The sequence below is a fragment of the Pelobates fuscus genome, chromosome 4, assembly GCF_036172605.1.
Source record: "Pelobates fuscus isolate aPelFus1 chromosome 4, aPelFus1.pri, whole genome shotgun sequence".
Taxonomy (NCBI): domain Eukaryota; kingdom Metazoa; phylum Chordata; class Amphibia; order Anura; family Pelobatidae; genus Pelobates; species Pelobates fuscus.
The window spans coordinates 315,349,607-315,372,986 of NC_086320.1; positions in this window are offsets into that span (position 1 = coordinate 315,349,607).

Below are 23,380 nucleotides of genomic sequence, written 5' to 3' on the forward strand. Positions count from 1 at the left end.
CTGCTGGGCCCGGAGCATCCGGAGCCCAAGCCCGAGTGGGCAGGTGCCGTCTGTGCAGCCATGTGTGCCGCTTCGGTGGGGACCGGGATAACCCCCGCCGGTCCATAGGGGGGGGAACGGGGTTTCCAACTTTGCCTTGACGTGTGTATCAGCAGTGGGAGAGCGGCCGTCTCCCCCACCGCCGCCATGCTTGTAGGCCGCAATCCTGTGTGGGTCGGATCCGGTACATAGATCCACTTGCGTGGTGTCAACATGTCGGTCTCGATGTCCCCTATCGCCTGGGAGCACCAAGACGTCGGTTTACTGCCTCCGTTCATCGAAAATCGGCTTTAGGTGAGTTTAGATGCGGGAGCAGCAGCGACATGCGTCTGCTCCCCTCTGTAGTCAGGTCCTGCCCCCCTGTTTTGTACTTTATTCGATTTTATTTGATTTAAACTGGCAAATATTCCCTGCATGTATATATGCAAGAAATGCCATAATGCCATAAAGTATCCTCAAGCCAATTGAAAAATAATCACTCCCTTTATTTTATTAATTTTGCAATTATAAAACAATTAAAATGTGGACTTGCCCATATCTTCCCACAAATGGAAAGGGATGAATAGGAATATACTTGTAAATCTTGGGTCTGACATTTTACCAGTGGATCTTGGCAATATTTTTTTCCTAGAACTGAGATCATATTAACATCCATCCACATTCGGCCTATTTTTGCTTCTTCATGCCAATTCCAAGCAACTATTGCACTATCCTTTGTTATTATGTACTTTATAGAGACACTATAAGCACCCAGACTACTTCAACTCCGTGAAGTGGTCTGGATGCAATTATTGCAGTTATTGATTGCAATAATTACCTTTCATGGTTAACTCCACCTCTAGTGGCTGTCTGCGCATTAAGTCCCCCCAGCCAGCTGACGACGGCGGAGAAGGAGCGGAGGCAAAGCCTGAGCCGGCACAGAGGAACATTGGCACTGGAATCAGGTAAGTGAACCTTTCGTGCTCCATGGGGTGCCTGTGAGGAAGGGGGCATTGTAGGCCATTATAGTGCTAGGTAAGTATTTACCAAGATTGTAAACCACTCCATAGTAAATAAATACATCTGGGAATGAACAGAAAGCATGCCAAACTGGCTTTGTCCTAAATGGTGAAAATACTTTATTAGCATTTACAAGACAGGCACAATACACGGTGTAGCGGAGAGCCGATATCTCACAGCTATTCTCCACTAAAGATACCAGTGAGGCTCAGGAACAAGGTGATGATAAATCCACAGGCAAGGTTTCCAGCAGGTAAAGTAATACAGCAGTATCCCAACAGCAATCCCAATAACTGGACGACACACAGTTTCAGGAGCAGAACTGCTGGCTGGTACATCCAGCCTGCCTTTTATTACAACTGTACACATACAGGCCACACCTAGGGGGAGGCATAAAACAACCAATAGTATCATGGGTGCAACCCACACATCCCCTCCCCTTAGTGTGACACATAATCCCATTATTATACAGTTTCAAATATAACTTTTACCCAATATCTATAACTTCTACACTATTAGTGCTACAAACATAAAACATGCATTTTCGTAATCAGCAGACTTCAATTGGTAATACTCTCAAAAATGGTCCCAATCCCTCCAGTAGATCAATTGTTAGTTGGAGGTCCCTTTATGACCGACCGCAAGCACATTTTCCTGCCCAAAACAGTTCCATAGATTTGAGCTGTGCGGTCAATTTCTGGCATAAAAACGGCTAAGTCCCGTTCGAAGTGTGGTCGGTACTTCGACGTTAGTCGAAGTGTCGAAGTGGAGTTGATGGTAAGGGTCGGCGGTGTTCGAAGTTAAAATGGCCGCCGCCACGTGGTCCTTTGTTCGATGCCGTGCACTTCGACGACTTCGGCACTTCGACGGTATCCAAAGTGCCCATTTAAAGTTGCAACACTGCCCTGAGGTAATCCAAGGGCCAGGAACAGTATTTGTCTTTAGAGCCAAGTTAGGGTAGGTGAGGGTAATCAACAATACAGGAAGGGGCAGCCACAACAGGGTTCCGCTACACACGGCATCCTAGAGGGAAAGTGTTTTGGATCTAAGAGTCCTTATAGGACTCAAAGGATTCTGCAAAGGTTAATGGTATTTGAGTTCAGAATGCTGTAGACTGAATATCCCATATTTTTTTCACTGGCTGAGAGTGATGGATTTTCCTCTTCACATCATTATAAACAGTATATTGCTACTAGATATTTATCACAGTTATTTACTAAAGTGAGAATTCAAAGAGAATTTAAAATGTAAGTTCAAAATAGCCAAACCCAGAAAAAAAAATAGTTGTAAATCAAATGTTTTTAGTTCAGCTATTTTGGTCTTAAATTTGAAATTCTCTTTAAATTGTCACTTTAGTGAATAACTCAGAATTTGTATATTGACTGCTTTAAAATTAACCAAAGCCAATGGCAGTCGAATTTATAATATTTAATTTTGATTGTGCAAAATGATCTGGGCTGTTGGTAGGCATTCTTGTACCCACTCAATGAGGCTTTCAAGATAAAATGAAACTATAGGATTGGTATTTACTATTTAAACTGCTTAAAAAAAAGAAAGTTTGGGGGAAAAAGCAATATAGTAAAAGTCAGGTTATGAACCTTTCTGTGCCCTGGACTGAGTTAATAAGAATTGTTTAAAATATGACTATCCAAAATATTTCCGGTAAAGATAAATGTGAATTAAACTGAATGCTTTTGTTGTAAACATGTCATTTTTTCCATGTCTCCTGGACTTGAGTTACTAACTGAGAATTAACATTTTGACCACATTCATGAAATGTTATAGCATTACATATGCAAGTTGGTGGCAAAATGCCGGAAAAATAGTACTAATTCACTTAACACATCATACGAATATTTGGGGAACACACACAGTCATACGACACACACAGCATCACTCACACAGTGAGATCTACTCACTAAATGTATTATCTCACAAAAAGACCTTCAGAGAAATATTTCCCATAGCGAGGGTCACACACAAGCTTTTCACTTTTTTAGTTCTTCCATAGATTACACAGCTGGAATTGAAATATACAATTTTCCATTAATATTGAAAGGACAAAAATAAATATTAATGGGATGGCGGTTGATCTGATTTATTTTAAAGTATCACACTTTGGAACATCTGCAATCATGGTATGCACAGCACATTCGATTACCCCTTTACATTTATAGAGATGCCAAAAAGAGTTTGACATTTTTGAGATTCATTTGCTGTCATGCAGTAAAATGGATTAACTCTTTTACTGCCATAAGTTATTGTTATTACTTCTTGTACTTGTAAAAATACAAACCTAAAAACTGAATCACAAAAAATAAAAACATTTTCCAAAATTTTTACCTGTTTTGATACACTACTGATAGCATTAAATAATCTAATCTACTAATCAGAAAAAGGCAATGTCACCAATAACCTGTTTACCATTCAGATATGTGTGACGTTCTCTATGTATTAAAAATACTCTTTTTATTAAATGCCTAAAACTTAATCGGTGTCTAAGATGGCTCTGTTCTAGGGAATATATACTTTTTGGATGTCATCTCTGAGCTGTGGAAGGTCTCCTGGCCTGCAGACCCTGAACAGTGCAGTTCCATCTGCCAAATTGTAAGTATGCCAATGCCCAAAATGTCCTGTCCTATGCTACCAGTAAGACCTAAAAGTTACTTGCCCATGGGTTAATTTATACTCACGTGTAGCGGCAGAACTGTCACCTGTGCAGCTGCACCAGGGCCCACACGCTGATAGACCCCATCGGGTGGCCACCCAGTGGGCCCTAAATCTTCAGTGTCCCGGTCAACACTGCAGCCGTGTAATAGCACGACCGGGCCCCTTTAAAAATGCCAGCCGCACCACAAAAGTGCTGGGAGGAAGTGACGGCCGGTAGGCAGAGTGGACACAGTGAGGAGGGGAGAGGCATCCGACTCCTATCAGTCCCAGCCACCCTCCTGCAAAGAAACAGGAGGGTGGCTGAAAAAATATGTGTCTGTGTGTGTGTGTGTGTGAGTATGTTAGTATGTATGTATGTGTATGTCACTATGTATCTATGTATGTCAGTATGTGTGAAATTAGGTGTGAAAGTGACAGCGAGACTTTCATAAATGTCCCACAATGTGTCTCTTCACTATTGCACTAACCTGATCTTAGATTCACTTCATGTCTAAGGACCCAGGGCGGTCCTCTCTTTTGTCAGTGATACACAGTGATACACTGAGGCTTCATAACTCTAGCAGCTTACTCTTATGACATCATGGGTTACGGGTATGATGTCTGGTCAAAATCTGTGACATCACAGACATCACTTGACTATGACTAGTATTTTTATAGACATGCTGCCAAGTATTACATCTCAAAAAACCTGGATTGTGACCAGCTGTGTCCTCCTTCTTTTATACAGGCAAAGTAAGAACATATTAAGAATTATGAACGGGAAGTCTGGATTCATTTTCATTTTGTTGTTTTATTATACTTATTTTGTCATTTAGTAACTATAAAACGTTACTTGTAGGTAACTTTAATTTAAGGGATTTTGCCTTATTTGAGATGTCAGACACATTCCCAAACAGGGACACATTTGCCTTAGGGAATAATTGTTGTTGAGAGGGGGTTGATATCACAATGGTTGTTTATAGAATTTGTTAAGTCAGGACCCTAACTACGTTATATTACCTTAATAATGTAGAAAATCACTATAGTTTAATAATTTTTTTTAACTTTGGATTTTACTTTGTCCCCTGAGGACCCATATTAAGAAATATGTTGCTGTGTATTAATTGCAAGCAGAGCTTATTTTATTATTTTTTTTTTTTTTAATTCTTTATTTTTATTGTGCTGTGAATGAATAACATGCAGGCTCGTGGTGCCCCGACAGCATTCCTCGAGCTTATACACAGAGAATACAGTTGGTGCATTAGGATTAACGGCACATTTTTATATATGTTAAAGTAATGCTGAGTGATTCTGTAGATTAGACCTTGCGAGTGGCAATAGCATAAGATTAATTTACAAGAGAGAAATAGACAGGGCTGTCATAGGTTGCTAACAGTATAATATAAACTTATGTCATAATGTCTAAACTACGCAGGCAAGTAGCCTCGCTGTGTGAATGCCAAGCCAATATAGGTGGGCAAGCTTCCCTAGCAAGCTTAGACATGAGATGTAGTAGTTATCTAGTACACTGGCTCAAATATGCTTAAACTTAGACACAAAAATAAGATAAAAGTAAAAGAGAGAGGAATTTAGGGCTAAGATGGTACACCAGCTTGGAAAGGATGTTTAAACCTGGGGTGTCAGATTAATAGTTATAACAGAGTTAACTAAACAGTGACAACAGTCATATACAGCGAGATTGTTCTCGTTCAACATTGCTAGGGTGGATTGTCAGCGCATTTGCGGTGTTATGTTGTGCTTTGTTACGTTTAGGCTGTGCCGCGTGTACTAGCAGAGTTCCTGGGTTAGGTGGCCGTTTGATTAGGTATCACCACCTTGTCGTGTCAGCGATGCGTACGTGTGTGTCCCGAGTAAGGAGTCGGGTCGGGCCGGTCCGCACTCGGATATGTTCTTTGTGTGGTTATGGGGCTGTTGAGCGCTGTGTCGTTCCTGCGTGGCTAAGTGTGTTCCCCCTTCGCTGTCTGTGCATGGGCTGTGTGCCTGGGAGTAACCCATATCGGGTGGGTGGTGTTATCTGGCTGGAGCGATGTGTCTTCCCTGTGGGCTGGAGCCACCGAGGGTATTATGTGGGGGTGTGTTAACTAGCTGTGTGAACGGTATCATAGGTAGGAGTTCAATTGAAATAAAAATAAAAATGCAATCGAGATAAACATGGAAATAAGGTCAAGATAAACATTGAAGTTAGCTTCAGCTAAACTAGGAAATTAAGTCAAGATAGACATAGCAGTACGAAAGGTAAAACATGAAAAACCAGACTGCTTCATATGGAGAAAATTGGAGGAAAACACAGTTCGAACGGCGTTACAGAGAGCAGTAACGGTCATTTACTGCTCGTGGGAGGCAGGATAGCGTCCCTTCTACAGGCGGCTGGTGTGCCGATTCTCGTTTCTCCCCTCTGAGCAGTTGCGGACCACAGGTGTTGTGCCTCTGGTCCAGTTATCCCTGAGATGCCCAGAGGTCTTATGGAGAGGCCAAGGCCCGCCTGGGTTCTTTGAAGCCAGAGTCGTTTAGGTTGGGTCTGGTATAGTCCCCTGGGGTTCTGGATTGCCGGTACATTGTGGTCGCTGTGCAAAAGGGAGATTGTAAGTCTCTGGTGATCAGGAGATGGTCGCAGCTTCTGCCTCCGTTTTTTTCTGCCGTGGCTCAAACGGTGTTATCTTCGTTGGGTCCCAGCGGGGAGCCGTAGATGAGGAGGTCACAGGATGCCTTGGGGTAGCCAGGGAGTCCTCAGGCAAGCCGAGGGTTGTGAGTATTGACTCCGCACCCCGGAGGTCTGTTACTGTGAAAGTCTCGTTATTTCCCTGTACCTGCAGTGCTCTCGGCGTGCGCCATTGGTACGTTATGCCGCTTTGCCTCAGGAGTGCCGTGAAGGGTTGGAGGGATCGCCGCCATTGAAGAGTGTCTCCGGATAGATCCGTGTAAAAGGTAAGGACCGCGTTCTCGAATGTGAATGGTGTTTTCCCTTTGAGGCTGGAGAGTATCGCTGCTTTGTCTGCGCCCGTGCGGAACTTCACCACCACATCCCGGGTCGCAGATGCCGGAGCTCTTCGCGGCTTGGGGACTCGGAAGACCGCTTCAATTGAGGTGAGTTTGGCTTGTTTCGGTGTCAGGATTACTCCGAGTAGCCTACGAACCAGATGCGGGAGTTCCTCAGTCGGAACATCGTCAGGGACTCCCCTTATTTTAACATTGTTGCGGCGCCTTAGGTCTTCCAAGGCCGTAAAACGTAGGTTGGTAGCCTCTTGTTGTTGTTTAAGGGCCTGTACCTCCGTCCGGAGCTCCAGTATGGCTTGGGCCTGTTGGTCAGATGAGGCCTCTAGTGTTCCTATACGGGTCACCATGCCAGTTAGGTCCGTCCTCAGCTGGGCCATATCGGCTTGTAGCACTTTCTGAAGGTCCCCCAACATAGTACGCAGTGTCTCCGTGGTTACCGGGTTGGGTGGCCCCTTTTTTGGGGTCGGCTGTGTGAGCGGGGCAAACATACCGCCCGGGTATTCCTCCAGGCCCGTGTCGTCTGAGGAATCAGTATATTCCGCAAAGTCCGCGGCCATCTTGGGCCCATGCGTTCTCTGCGCCTGTCGGAACAAATCTCCGATATCTGGGCCAGTTTTTGGTTTATCTGGTTTCTGTTTTTTCGTCTTTCTCCCCATATCCTCCGTGGAGCCGTGGGGTGTCTTTGCTGCACTTTGTGTGAGCGTTAAAACGGGTTTTTTAGGCGATTTGCACCGGGAGCTCATCTGTGTGCGTCTATCAACAGATATTTATTTTAAGTGGAAACGCAGAGCTTATTTTAATATATATTTAACACATAGATTGGCATGTTCATACCTTCAACTGGTCCAATTTCGGTGAACAATCCAAAACCTGGGTAGATGTCTTGCCAGCTAGGAGTTTTCTAAGAACCCATAAATTGTAGTGTCATTATATAAGCCTGAACTTCAAAAGACATGTCCAGGGCAATTCTGCCCATACAAGAGTGTCTTGGCAGTGTTTTGTGTTAGAGTAGCTAAGGTGAGCTGTGCTCGAGGGCTGCCTGTCAGATTGATGAGAATGTATTGTGAAATAACATGGCCCTTATTCATCCACAAATCTTACCAATCACAGTCATGCCCTCTCTGTCTTGTTATCTGTATAGTATTTCCTATCTGCAGGGGCAGCCCAAGACACCGTGCTGCCTAGGTCCAAGTCTGAAATGCTTCCCTCCCCCACCACACTCAACATATATGCTTCTGCAATGGTAGTGTGTCCATGTGTGTGTGCTGTGTGTAAAGTGTGTGACTAAGTGTGTGCTGGGATGAAACGTGTGTTTGTGAGTGTGCTGAGGGTGAAGTGTGTCTGTGTGTGTGTGCAGGGACTGACACGTGTGTTTGTGTGTGTGTGCTGGAGATGAAGTGCGTGTGTGTGTGATGTGGGTGAAGTGTGTCTATGTGTGAATTGTGTGTCTAGATGTGTGCTGGGGTTGAAGTGTGTCTGTGTGTGCTGGGAATGTAGCGTGTCAGTGATTGTATCTGTGTGTGTGTGTTATGGCAAAGTTTGTATCTGTGTTTCTGTACATCTGTATGTGTCAGTGTCTGGTATCTGCATGTGTATCAGTGTGTGTGTGCATCTGCATGTGTGTCAGTATGTGTATCAAACACTGATACACATACAGATGTACATATACACACTCAGATACACAGACATACTGGCACATAGACACAGATACAAACTGACACACACACTCACACACAAATACACACACTGGCACACACTCACAGACATACAAATACACACACTGGCACACACACACTCACTCAGAAACACACACAGACATACAGAGACATACTCAGATACACACACAGACATACAAATACACACACTCACATTCAGATACACACACTGGCATATACACACAATGAGATACACAATGACACAAACACCTACTAATATACACACTGACACATACATATACACAAACTGGCACATACACACACACTTACACTCAGATACATACACTAACACTCAGGTCAGTATTTGTATATTTGTAGTAACCATTTTTTTAGCCTACCTTTTGTCAGCAGGAGGGTGACAATCTTGTGGTGCTGCTGGCTGACGATGATAAGGGGGGAGTCTGCAGCAGCTCTCTCCCCCCTGTTTCCTTTGTCTCATTCTCCCTCTCCTGCGCAGCACTCTCTATGTCTGGGAGGAAGTGACAGGCTGTCACTTCCTCCCAGCTGGCCAATGTGTAAAGGGCCCAGTCACGCTCTCAAAGGGCTGAGGTGCCTGACCAGGCCCCTGATGAGCAGTTCCCTTTGGGTGGCCCTAAAGTGCATGGACCACCGGAGGGGACAACCAAGCATGCGGTTGGACTGTCGTTGCGCCACAGCTGTTGGGCTGGCTCTGCTCACCCCAAACACTGTCTTTAGAGCATGCCCTGCCCCCTGCAAACCGCAGCTGCTCCCTGGGGGTAAGAAGGGAGTCAGAGATTTTATACCAGGACCCTCTGGTCCGACTGCCCCATTAATCTAGACCTGATTGCCTGGGTTAGATAATGACAGGGGCCTATGGATGGGCTGGCCCTGCCTATCTGTGATATGAGGAAAGGGAACTGGTAATGAGAAAACTCTGTTTGGCTGTAGTGGTATCATGTCAGTAGGTCAACACACACTAATCCTCACTCTCTAAATGGAGTACATACCCTGGACAATTTCAATCAAGAAGATGTCATATGAAAAGGGAAGACATGGCAAAGGGGTCAGAAAGTGGCAAAACTTTATTTATTTTTTTCCAAATGTAAAGAGATTTGGATATTGACAAAAATACAATATGAATATGAGGCCAAAACCAAATAGCATTTGCTTCATTTTTGTTGTTGCCCTGGGTGTGTGATTGTGCTCTCCCTTAGCCAATGTTCTACCCAAGGGGTAGGCAACCTTCAGCACTCCAGGTGTTGTGAACTACATCTCCCCTGATGCTTTGCCAGCATTATGGTTGGAAGAACATAATGGGGGATGTAGTTCACAACATCTGGAGTGGTGAAGGTTGCCTACCCTTGCCCCCCACTACTTTTAAAGGGTTTCTTCTTCCTTTCCACAATGTCCTCATTTTCAGTTATTCACTCTTACATTTTAACAACTCTACCCCCCTACCACTTGACTCTTTCGTGCTCACTGTAACAGATCGACGGGCACCCCGACTGGGTACCTCCGTTGAAGGATGCTCCTAGCACTTCCTGAGGACTCCAAGCACTGCAGCAGACACTACAATCACCGAATCGGAGAAGCATTGAATGCTCTCAAGCATATGAATGCTGTAAACAGCTGAACAGGAAAAGCATACAATCAGCTTACACTCCTGGCAATCAGCATACAATCCAATTCCCCCAATAACGAGACGACACTTCGTTTTGAGGTCAAGCAGAACTGACTGTACTGGCACATACAGCCTCTTTTATTCCCAATCCACAACCATAGTACTGCCCACAGGGTTTTACAGAACAACCAATCAATACGTACAATACACACAGACACTCCCACACAAAATTCTCCCCTCTGCCTGTGATATGATTACTGAACACAATGGGTAATATAATTATCACAGACAGAGAAATACAGTTTTATAAAACATATCACAGGGACCCCAAAACATGCAATAACCCCATATAGTATATCCTCAGAACCGGGGGATCTGGGTGAACCACATATCCAAAATTCACCCAGATCCGTTCAGTAGTTTGGAAGATACAGTTTAATGCAGATTCCGCAGAACATATACAGATTATATAAAAAATAATTACTGTATAATGTGTCCCCTGTTGTATAGTTTAAAACTACTGCACAATGTCTTTGTGCACCAAATACTGGCGAGATGGCGCCGTGTAGAAAAGTCACAACAGTGTCTGAGAGTTAAAATGGCCGCCATCCATTGTTCTCACCATGTGCTACATCCATTGTTCTCACCATGTGCCTCTGATACATGAAATGGTGGCCACCCAGTAACTCCACAGTATGTCCCCAGATGGTTCTTAAAGGGCCAGTAGCAGCATAATACAATACAACATGCCCAAATCCTGTATTTAAAGGGTAAAATCTCCCAGGAGCCATACTCAGCAGGCAGGAGGCGGGCAAACAGGCTTCTCCAATGCCCAGTGGCGAGGTTGGTTCCGCCACACTCACTATCTGAGTTACACGTGTCTTCTGTTCACCCTCACATTGCTAATTTTTACCTACAGATTTTCTCATGGCCAGCATTAATCATTTGTAACAGTCTGCCTTGTTGTATCAGACTTCCCCTAGTCGGCAATCATTTTAAAAATTCCTTAAAATAAATCTGTTTTGCCGTTTTGCCTATTTTATCATACAGTCGCATGCACACCCAGTCATACACACAGATTTCATATGTAGTCACAAGGCTTTATACGTTACATGTAGTCGCAAACATGACAGACACCACAAAGGCAATGGAATATTTATCATAGAAATAAGTTGTACATTCAATTAAAAATTTTGAGATACAGTTACTACTTACCTTCCAGTGTCCCCATGACTGTGTTTTATAAACATCTACTGATGGCTTCCTGTTTCCTACCTGCACTGTAACAGGATTGGCCCCACATTGAGACATTTCTCCAAAAAGGTCCAATCTTTCCAGGATGTCCACATACTGGCTTCATTGCAAGAGAATCTACACCTGAATAGAGTGACATCAGTGACTCCATTCCTATACTTCTCGGGAAGCAGTACTGGCTACATCTACTTTGAGCCGGGTTCTCATCAACCTATTGTCCCTGTAACATTTTGTAATTGAGCCATTTATTATTAATTTTCCCCCTTTAAAATATTGTAAAGCGCTGCAGAATAATTTGGCACTATATAAATGATGATAATAATAATACAAAAGTAACCACAGCAACTACAGAACTGTGCTGTAGTCGCTTTACCAAAGAATAGGAGAACTTCCTATAGGGGGTTCTCCTGCTTTACCCTGTCAATCAATTCTCAGCATAGGGGTCTATATTACCTCTATTTCAAAGAGTGGATTGATAGGTTTATGTTATGTCCATTTTAAACACACTTTATTTGCAAGCAGTGGGATGCATTATATAATGTATTTATTCAATATATTGTCTCCTTCCTCTAGCCCTAAAATATGCTCCAAAAACCAATATGCATTAATTAAAATTTACCATACGTTCTAAATGGTGAATATATAAATTAACAAATTGCTTTACTTTGCTTACTAAATGAAATTCACAGGATGTGAACATTAGAGTTAGCCTTTTGACAGGAAGGATAAGCCATCCGCATTTAACAGACGAGAGGAAGTTTGACTTGGCACACAAACCAATAACCTGATTATTCCCTGTTGTGACTTCCACTAATTGTATTATTTTCATTGAAGAAACAGCAAAGATGCTGTGGTTTATTCGGAATGCCGTGATATTAACCTGTTTAGAAAATGTAGGGTAAACTAGCTAACCTTTTACTATAGCTCAACTGGGGGATGTTTTGCTACATTTTACAATTTAGTATTCAATTTGCTACATTTCATATCTCAGTGAATAAACCTCTATGTATAAATCAATGAAATATCATTTGGCCAAAAGTCAGAGTAGGTTTTGACAGGTAAATAACTGATTTGTTAGTATTTCAATATTTTTGTTGCAGGTACTTGTTATAACTGAGTCTTAGGGGATTTATCATGGGTAATAAACAAACAAGAAACAAAAAGGAGGATGCAACAACTAGTGTTAAAGGGACACTATAGTCACCTGAACAACTTCAGCTTAATGAGGTTGTTCAAGTGAGAACTATAGTTCCCTGCAGCCTTTATCATGTAAACACTGTATTTTCTGAGAAAATACTGGGTTTACAATGAAAGCTAGGAACACATCCAGTTGCAGTCACTCAGAGTGAACCAGAGAGACTTCGGAGTTGATGGAGGCATTCAGGGCCGGACTGGCCTACCGGGATACCGGGAATTTTCCCGGTAGGCCGCCAGCCCTGGGGCCGCTTTGACATGTGGCTGCACTTTTTTTTCTGTTTGCTTATGCGGCCGTGCGGCCGCAGCCACAACCGCACGGCCACAGCCACACCTGCGCCGGCCGCTGCTGCTTGCTCTGCGAGGGCACAGCTACTTCCTGTCCGGATGTGAGCCGGATGTGAGCGTCAAATGACAACATGACGTCACATCCGGCGGCTGCGCGGCGGCGGCTCTACAGAGACTGCATCGCGGCCTCTCTTCCCTGAACTGTTGTTGAAGGTAAGAATAAGGGGGCTTGGGGGACCTATTGTATTGTGTATTGTGTATTGGGGAGGGGGAGGGGAGGGGGGTCAGTAATGTGTATTGGGGAGGGGGGCAGTAATGTATTTGGGAAGGGGGGTCAGTAATGTATTTGGGGAGGGGGGGTCAGTAATGTATTTGGGGAGGGGGGGTCAGTAATGTATTTGGGGAGGGGGGGTCAGTAATGTATTTGGGGAGGGGGGTCAGTAATGTATTTGGGGAGGGGGTCAGTAATGTATTTGGGGAGGGGGGTCAGTAATGTATTTGGGGAGTTGGTAAGTAATGTGTATTGGGGAGGGGGGCCAGTAATGTATTTGGGAAGGGGGGTCAGTAATTTATTTGGGAAGGGGGGGGGTCAGTAATGTATTTGGGGAGGGGGGTAGTAATGTATTTGGGGAGGGGGGCAGTAATGTATTGGGGAGGGGGGTCAGTAATGTATTTGGGGAGGGGGGTCAGTAATGTATTTGGGGAGGGGGGTAGTAATGTATTTGGGGAGGGGGGTCAGTAATGTATTTGGGGAGGGGGGTAGTAATGTATTGGGGAGAGGGGGCAGTAATGTATTGGGGAGAGGGGGCAGTAATGTATTGGGGAGGGGGGAGGGGGGCCGTAATGTATTGGGGAGGGGGGGCAGTAATGTGTTGGGGGGAAGGGGGGGCAGTAATGTGTTGGGGAGGGGGGGCAGTAATGTGTTGGGGAGGGGGGGCAGTAATGTATTGGGGAGAGGGGGCAGTAATGTATTGGGGAGGGGGGCAGTAATGTGTTGGGGGGAAGAGGGGGCAGTAATGTGTTGGGGAGGGGGGTCAGTAATGTATTGGGGAGGGGGGTCAGTAATGTATTGGGGAGGGGAGGGGGGTCAGTAATGTATTTGAGGAGGGGAGGGGGGTCAGTAATGTATTGGGGAGGGGAGGGGGGTCAGTAATGTATTTGAGGAGGGGAGGGGGCAGTAATGTATTGGGGAGGGGAGTAATGTATTGGGGAGGGAGGGAAGTAATGTATTGGGGAGGGAGGGAAGTAATGTATTGGGGGGAAGAGGGGGCAGTAATGTATTGGGGAGGGGAGTAATGTATTGGGGAGGGAGGGAAGTAATGTATTGGGGAGGGAGGGAAGTAATGTATTGGGGAGGGGGGTAGTAATATATTGGGGGGAAGAGGGGGCAGTAATGTATTGGGGAGGGGGCAGTAATGTATTGGGGAGGGGGCAGTAATGTATTGGGGAAGGGGAGGGCAGTAATGTATTGTGGAGGTGGGGCAGTAATGTATTGGGGAGGGGGGCCGTAATGTATTGGGGAGGGGGGGCAGTAATGTATTTGGGAGGGGGCAGTAATGTATTGGGGAGGGGAGGCAGTAATGTATTTGGGAGGGGAAGAAGGGGGCAGTAATGTATTGGGGAGGGGAAGAAGGGGGGCAGTAATCTATTGGGGAGGGGAAGTAAGGGGGGGCAGTAATGTATTGGGGAGGGGAAGAAGGGGGGCAGTAATCTATTGGGGAGGGGAAGAAAGGGGGGGCAGTAATGTATTGGGGAGGGGAAGAAGGGGGAGCAATGTATTGGGGAGGGGAAGAAGGAGGGCAGCAATGTATTGGGGAGGGGAAGAAGGGGGGCAGCAATGTATTGGGGAGGGGAAGAAGGGGGCAGTAATGTATTGGGGAGGGGAAGAAGGGGGGCAGTAATGTATTGGGGAGGGTGTCAACTGTGTATTAGGGGAGGGAGGGGTCAGCAGTATATTAGAGGAGGGGGTGACAGCAGTATATTGGGGGGGTCAGCAGTGTATTAGATAGGGGGGAGGGGGGGACGGGAAAGATCTGACTTGGGAATTAGAGATGAGGCAATGATTGTATTTTTTTACATTTATATTTGTGGCCCAATGAATATTTTATATATATATATATATATATATATATATGTATATATATATATATATATATATATATATATATATATATATATATATATATGTGTGTGTGTGTGTGTGTGTGTGTGTGTGTAGAAGGAAATGTAAATAGAGGGGGCTACAGGGGTGAATTATATTTGTAATATATTTATTAGGAACTGTGGAGGGAAGGGGGTTGGATGAGAGCATTCAATATTATAGCATTAAATATTATATTTATGGGGTAGGAACTGTATTATATATTTTTGGTTTAGTGCAGGGGTAGGTAACCTTCAACACTCCCTTTGTTTTTTGACTACATCTCCATTAAGGCTTGCAAAGCATCATGGGAGGTGTAGTCCACAACATCTGGAGTGGCAAAGGATGTCTACTCCTGGTTTAAAGCATAGGTGTATAACCATTCGGCTTCCCCAGGCCAAAATAACCCCTTAAACTCTTAAAGGATCACTATAGTGTCAGGAAAACAAAGCGGTTTTCCTGACACTTTAGTGCCCTGAGGGTGCCCACACCCTCAGGGTCCCCCTCCCGTGGCGCTGAAGGGGTTAAAATCCCTTCAGTTACTTACCTTAACCCGGCGCCAGGCTCCCTCGGCGCTGGTGACCTCTCCTCCCTGTCTGACGTCAGCTCCCCCGTCCGACGTCACTGGAGCTGAATGCTCATGGCCGCGCGCGCATTCAAAGTGTCCATAGGAAAGCATTTCTCAATGGAGGCGAAATGTGCCTCCAACGTCGCAGATGCGCCTCTAGTGTCTGTCCGGAAGACAGCCACTAGAGGCTGGATTAACCGCAAATGTAAACATAGCAGTTTCTCTGAAACTGCTATGTTTACATGTGAAGGGCTAAAACTGAGGGACATTGCACCCAGGCTACTTCATTGAGCTTAAGTGGTCTGGGTGACTATAGTGTCCCTTTAACGCTGTTACGGCGTTATATGCCGTCCGCATTTTAATGGGCTGTTAAGCTGAATTCTGATGACTCCGCAATGCTATGGGGCTGGTATGTAATTTTTTCCAGGGCTGGTTTTCATACCCAGTCCGGCCCTGGAGGCATTAAACTCCTCCATCCACTCAGATCTGCTGTCAGCAGAGCACAGGGCAGCACTGTGCACAGCATCCTTTGATTCAGTATCTCCTCCCTCTGCATGCAGACACTGAACTTTCCTCATAGAGATTCATTGATTCAATTCATCTCTATGAGGAGATGCTGATTGGCCAGGGCTGTGTTTGAATCATGCTGGCTCTGCCCCTGATCAGCCTCTTTGTCAGTCTCAGCCAATCATATGGGGAAGCACTGTGATTGGATCAGGCTATCACATGTCAGCAGACTGCTTGTTTTTCTGAGTCTAACAGCATGCAGATTTACAGCTTCTGGCTTGAATACAGTAGGATTTTTACTATATTTATGGAGGCATGAGGGACCCAGGGGGGCTAGATGGTGGTGTTAACACTATAGGAATACATGTTTGTGTTCCTGACCCTATAGTGATCCTTTAAAAAAATGGAATACTAAGAGTGTGAAATAATACCTATAATAAGACTTAACTTTTAATAAGTAAAATTTAAAAAGTCCAAAATGGGACAAAAACAGACTACAAAACTGGACAGATAGTACTATGGACAAATATAATAATCATAATAATAAAAAGAATATACAAAACATAAATTATTAAAACAACTAAAGCTGTTCCACTAATAGAAATGGTATAGTGAGTGCCCCAGATAAATTCTAGACGGAATATAATATAATTATTGGTACACTTAAGTGAATAGCCTGTATTAATAATCATACATGGTGACATTTCTACAAATTGTTGTTTAGTAGGCATGCACTCAGTTCTTAATATGGAGCTGCTTAAGATATACTCTGGTACCTGAAAAGCTTAGGCACATTACTTATAATGGTAATAGTGTAAAATCACTACCTCCAGCACAATGATCCTAGTCTGTCTCAGTGAATTATTGTTGGTAAATTACACTGAGTATTGGATATAGAATTGCAAATAGGCACACTTTCAGTCATTGGTATAATTGTATCAATGGCAAAAATTGCTATATGTAAATGTTGCTGTTTGATACATTGTATACATTACACAGTGAATGTAGATAGATCTCCTGCTGGTTGGTAAGGAGAAAGGTCTGGTATGAAATTACATCAGATACTTAAAGGACCACTCTAGTGCCAGGAAAGCATACTCGTTTTCCTGGCACTAGAGTGCCCTGAGGGTGCCCCCACCCTCAGGGACCCCCTCCCGCCCGGCTCTGGAAAGGGGAAAGGGGTTAAATCTTACCTTTTTCCAGCGCTGGGCGGAGAGATCTCCTCCTGCTCTCCTCCTCCGATCCTCCTCTTCTCCTCCCTGTCGGCTGAATGCGCACGCGTGGCAAGAGCTGCGCGCGCATTCAGCCGGTCGCATAGGAAAGCATTCATAATGCTTTCCTATGGACGCTTGCGTGCTCTCACTGTGATTTTCACAGTGAGAATCACGCAAGCGCCTCTAGCGGCTGTCAATGAGACAGCCACTAGAGGACATAGGGGGAAGGCTTAACCCATTCATAAACATAGCAGTTTCTCTGAAACTGCTATGTTTATGAAAAAATGGGTTAACCCTAGAAGGACCTGGCACCCAGACCACCTCATTAAGCTGAAGTGGTCTGGGTGCCTAGAGTGGTCCTTTAATGAGGTGTGAGAAATGGGAGGTAAGAAATGTGGAGCAGGGACAAGGGGAAAAGGGGGAATACAGGGAAATACAAGACAGAAAATAACTTTCCCTATTGTGCCTTCGTGGGCACCTCTTACCCCTAAAAAAAACCCTATACTGTTGAGCAATGCTCGCCGCCCCAACCACCCCTCTAGTTGAATAGCTAGCCAAATCCTTAATAACCTTATTACCAATAACACAAGTAAAAGTGCCGTGCTACAATAGTACAATCTTAGGTACCACGTAACACTGCATAAGATAATATAGTGGGAACAGCAAAGCCCAGAACCCTGACGCACGATTCGCTAAATCAGCTCATCATGGGTAATTTCACGAAGGAGCAATGAATTAGCTATCAACTCATCATGTCTAATGAACCTCATTTTCATTTAAATGGCTGCGTCAGAAAGCAGAACTGTCATTTCTGGGATACAAAAAGTCCACTAATAATTCACTGGCGCTTGTACTGTTCATTGGCTTTTTTTTTGTGTCGCATAATCCTAAATAAAGAATTGGATTTAAAAAGCCAATTCAGAACAGCATATGCAAAGAGTACATAATAAAGAAGTTGTATACATTAAGCATTAAGATATGGCAGTATTTATAATATTGAGGTTAACCTGCTACCTGCACACAGGGGCCATCACACGCTGTGTTCCTCTCCAGCACTAACTCTCGCGAGACCCGCGGCTGTAAGAGCGTTGCCACGGGTTACCATGGCAACGCTCCGCACAGGCGAGTCTCGCGAGCGTTAGTGCTGGAGAGGAACACAGCGTGAGATGGGCCCCTGTGTGCAGCGGCTGCTTCCCTTCACCGGACCACCAGGCGATCTCCCCCCTCCCTGACAAGGTAAGAAGCAGGGAGGGGGGAATAAAAAAAAAAAAACCTAAACACATAAAGTTTAAAAAACAAATGCTTCCCCCCCATCATCCAGCACACACACACATCATCCAGCACACACACATCATCCGGCACACACACACACACACATCACCCAGCGCACACACACACACACACACACACACATCATCCAGCACACACACACATAATCCAGCACACACACACACACATAATCCAGCACACACACACACACATAATCCAGCACACACACACACATCATCCAGCACACACACACACACATCATCCAGCACACACACACACACACACACACACACACTTCATCCAGCACACACACACACACACACACATAATCCAGCACACACACACACACATAATCCAGCACACACACACACACATCATCCAGCACACACACTTCATCCAGCACACACACACACACACACACACACATAATCCAGCACACACACACACACACACACATAATCCAGCACACACACACACATAATCCAGCACACACACACACATAATCCAGCACACACACACACATAATCCAGCACACACACACACATAATCCAGCACACACACACACACATAATCCAGCACACACACACACATAATCCAGCACACACACACACACACACACACATCATCCAGCACACACACACACACACACACACATAATCCAGCACACACACACATCATCCAGCACACACACACACACACATCATCCAGCGCACACAGACACACACACATCATCCAGCGCACACAGACACACACACATCATCCAGCTCACACACGCACACTTCATCCAGTTCACACACACTTCATCCAGCACACACACACACACACACATCATCCAGCACACACACACACACACACACACACATCATCCAGCACACACACACACTGCATTCATTATACACAATCTGCACTTACTACAAACACACTACATTCATTATACACACTCTGCACTCATTACAAACACACTACATTCACTATACGCACTCTGCATTCATTATACACACTCTGCACTCACTACAAACACACTAAATTCACTATACACCCTGCACTCACTACACACACAACATTCACTATACACACTCTGCATTCATTATACACACTCTGCATTCACTACACACACACACTACATACACTGCATTCATTATACACACTGCATTCATTATACACACTCTGCACTCACTACACACTACATTCACTATACACACTCTGCATTCACTACAAACACTACATACACTGCATTCATTATACGCACTCTGCACTCACTACAAACACACTACATTCACTATACACACTCTGCATTCATTATACACACTCTGCACCCACTACACACTACATTCACTATACACACTCTGCATTTACTACAAACACACTACATACACTGCATTCATTATACACACTCTGCACTCACTACAAACACACTGCATTCATTATACACACTCTGCACTCACTTCAAACACACTGCATTCATTATACACACTCTGCACTCACTACAAACACACTACATTCACTATACACACTCTGCACTCACTACACACTACATTCACTATACACACCCTGCATTTACTACAAACACACTACATACACTGCATTCATTATACACACTCTGCGCTCACTACAAACACACTGCATTCATTACACACTAAGCACTCACTACAAACACACTGCATTCATTATACACACTCTGCGCGCACTACAAACACATTACATTCATTATACACACTCTGCACTCACTACAAACACACTGCATTCATTACACACTATGCACTCACTACAAACACACTGCATTCATTATACACACTCTGCACTCACTACAAACACATTACATTCATTATACACACTCTGCACTCACTACAAACACACTGCATTCATTATACCCACTCTGCACTCACTACAAACACACTGCATTCATTATACACACTCTGCACTCACTACAAACACACTACATTCACTATACACACTCTGCATTCATTATACACACTCTGCATTCATTATACACACTCTGCACTCACTACACACTACATTCTCTATACACACTCTGCATTTACTACAAACACACTACATACACTGCATTCATTATACACACTCTGCATTCATTATACACACTTTGCACTCACTACAAACACACTGCATTCATTATACACACTCTGCACTCACTACAAACACACTACATTCACTATACACACTCAGCACTCACTACACACTACATTCACTATACACACTCTGCATTTACTACAAACACACTACATACACTGCATTCATTATACACACTTTGCACTCACTACAAACACACTGCATTCATTATACACACTTTGCACTCACTACAAACACACTGCATTCATTACACACTATGCACTCACTACAAACACACTGCATTCATTATACACACTCTGCACTCACTACAAACACATTACATTCATTATACACACTCTGCACTCACTACAAACACACTGCATTCATTATACACACTCTGCACTCACTACAAACACATTGCATTCATTATACACACTCTGCACTCACTACAAACACACTACATTCATTATACACACTCTGCACTCACTACAAACACACTACATTCACTATACACACTTTGCACTCACTACACACTACATTCATTATACACACTGCACTCACTACACACACTACATTCATTATACACATTCTGCACTCACTACAAACACACTACATTTATTATACACACTGCACTCACTACAAACACTTCATTATACACACTCTGCTCTCACCACAAACACACTACATTTACTATACACAGTCTGCACTCACTACAAACACACTGCATTCATTATACACACACTGCACTCACAACAAACACACTACATTCATTATACACACACTGCACTCACAACAAACACACTGCATTCATTATACACACCCTGCACTGCACTATATGCATAGGAGTGTAATTTTTTTTTTTTTTAAGCCCTCCCCGCCACACACTCCTATGCATATAGTGCTGTGCAGGAATCTTGGGTGAGTTCCCACACTTTTTTCCCCAGGACTTGACCCCTGGTTAAAATGTATTTTAAATAAAAACCTAAAAGCAATGTAATTGGAATAGACTCACCTGGGAGGCAAGCAGCAAAGAAAGGGGGAGTGGGAGGAGTCTTATTGCACTATATGCTATTGATAAACTTTCTGATTGGTTGATTTTTTTTTTATCCACATTGTTAACTGTTTCTTTGCTGCTGGGAGGTTTCAGTAAAAATGGATAAAGGAACACTATAGTCACCTAAATTACTTTAGCTAAATAAAGCAGTTTTAGTGTATAGATCAGGGGTAGGCAACCTTTTAGCAGCACTGTGCCGATATAGGATTGTGATGTCCTGTAGCGTGCCGATCCTCAGGCCCGTCACTACAGGCAAGCTCACCAAGCAATTGCTTGGGGCCCCGAGCTGGCCTGGGCCCCCAAGCAAGGCCGGCCATTTCTATAAGGCTGCAGCGCTCTATAGAGAGCCTCAGGTGGCTGCAGCACTGCCTCTTTCGTCATCTCCCCTTCCCTATAGCGTGGCCGAGCTCCTCTTCCTCCTGTCAGTCCGGCTGGGTACCACGCGGTACAGGAGATTTAGTTTCCTGTTCCCGGCCGGACTGACAGGAAGTGCACCCTGAGCTCGGCCACGCTACAGGGAAGGGGAGGTGAGAAGAACATAGGGAGGGGGGGGAGTAAAAAGAACATAGGCGGGGGAGTAAGAAGGACATGGGGAGAGGAGTAAAAAGGACACAGGGGGAGGGGAGTAAGAAGGACACAGGGGGAGGGGAGTAAGAAGGACACAGGGGGAGGGGAATAAGAATGACACAGGGGGAGGGGAATAAGAAGGACACAGGGGGAGGGGAATAAGAAGGACACAGGGGGAGGGGAATAAGAAGGACACAGGGGGAGGGGAATAAGAAGGACACAGGGGGAGGGGAATAAGAAGGACACAGGGAGGGTGGGAGGGGAGTAAGAAGGACATAGGGAGAGGAGCAAGAAGAACATGGGGAGGGGGGAGAGTAGTAAGAAGAACATAGGGGGGGAATAGTAAGAAGAACATAGGGAGGGGGGAGGAGTAAGAAGAACATGGGGCAGAAAGAAGAACATAGGGAGGGGGAAGGAGTAAGAAGAACACGGAGGGGGGAGGAGTAAGAAGAACACGGAGGGGGGAGGAGTAAGAAGAACACGGAGGGGGGAGGAGTAAGAAGAACACAGGGGGGGGTGAGGAGATGAGGAGAACACAGGGAGGAGGGAGGTGAGGAGAAGGGGAGATTAGGAGAACACAGGGAGGGGGAGGTGAGGAGAAGGGGAGATTAGGAGAACACAGGGAGGGGGGAGGTGAGGAGAAGGGGAGATTAGGAGAACACAGGGAGGGGGGAGGTGAGGAGAAGGGGAGATGAGGAGAACACAGGGAGGGGGGTGAGGAGAAGGGGAGATGAGGAGAACACAGGGAGGGGGGTGAGGAGAAGGGGAGATGAGGAGAACACAGGGAGGGGGGTGAGGAGAAGGGGAGATGAGGAGAACACAGGGAGGGGGTGAGGAGAAGGGGAGATGAGGAGAACACAGGGAGGGGGGTGAGGAGAAGGGGAGATGAGGAGAACACAGGGAGGGGGGTGAGCAGAAGGGGAGATGAGGAGAACACAGGGAGGGAGGGTGAGGAGAAGGGGAGATGAGGAGAACACAGGGAATTTTCAATTGTTGAAAATGTTCAAGTTTTATGCACATTATATGCAACAGCAGTATTTGCACTGTAAACCTTTTTTATTTATATAAAGTGTGGGTGTACTTAAACTGTGTGGCTATGCTGTGGTTCCTGTAGGCTTTGCGTGCGTGGGGGGGGGGCACCATGTCCATTTTGCTTGGGGCCCCCAAATTCCTTCAAACGGCCCTGCCGATCCTATTTTTTTAAATTGAGGTGTGTGTGCTGACGTATTCTGCTTGTGTTATTTATACTGTAATTGCTT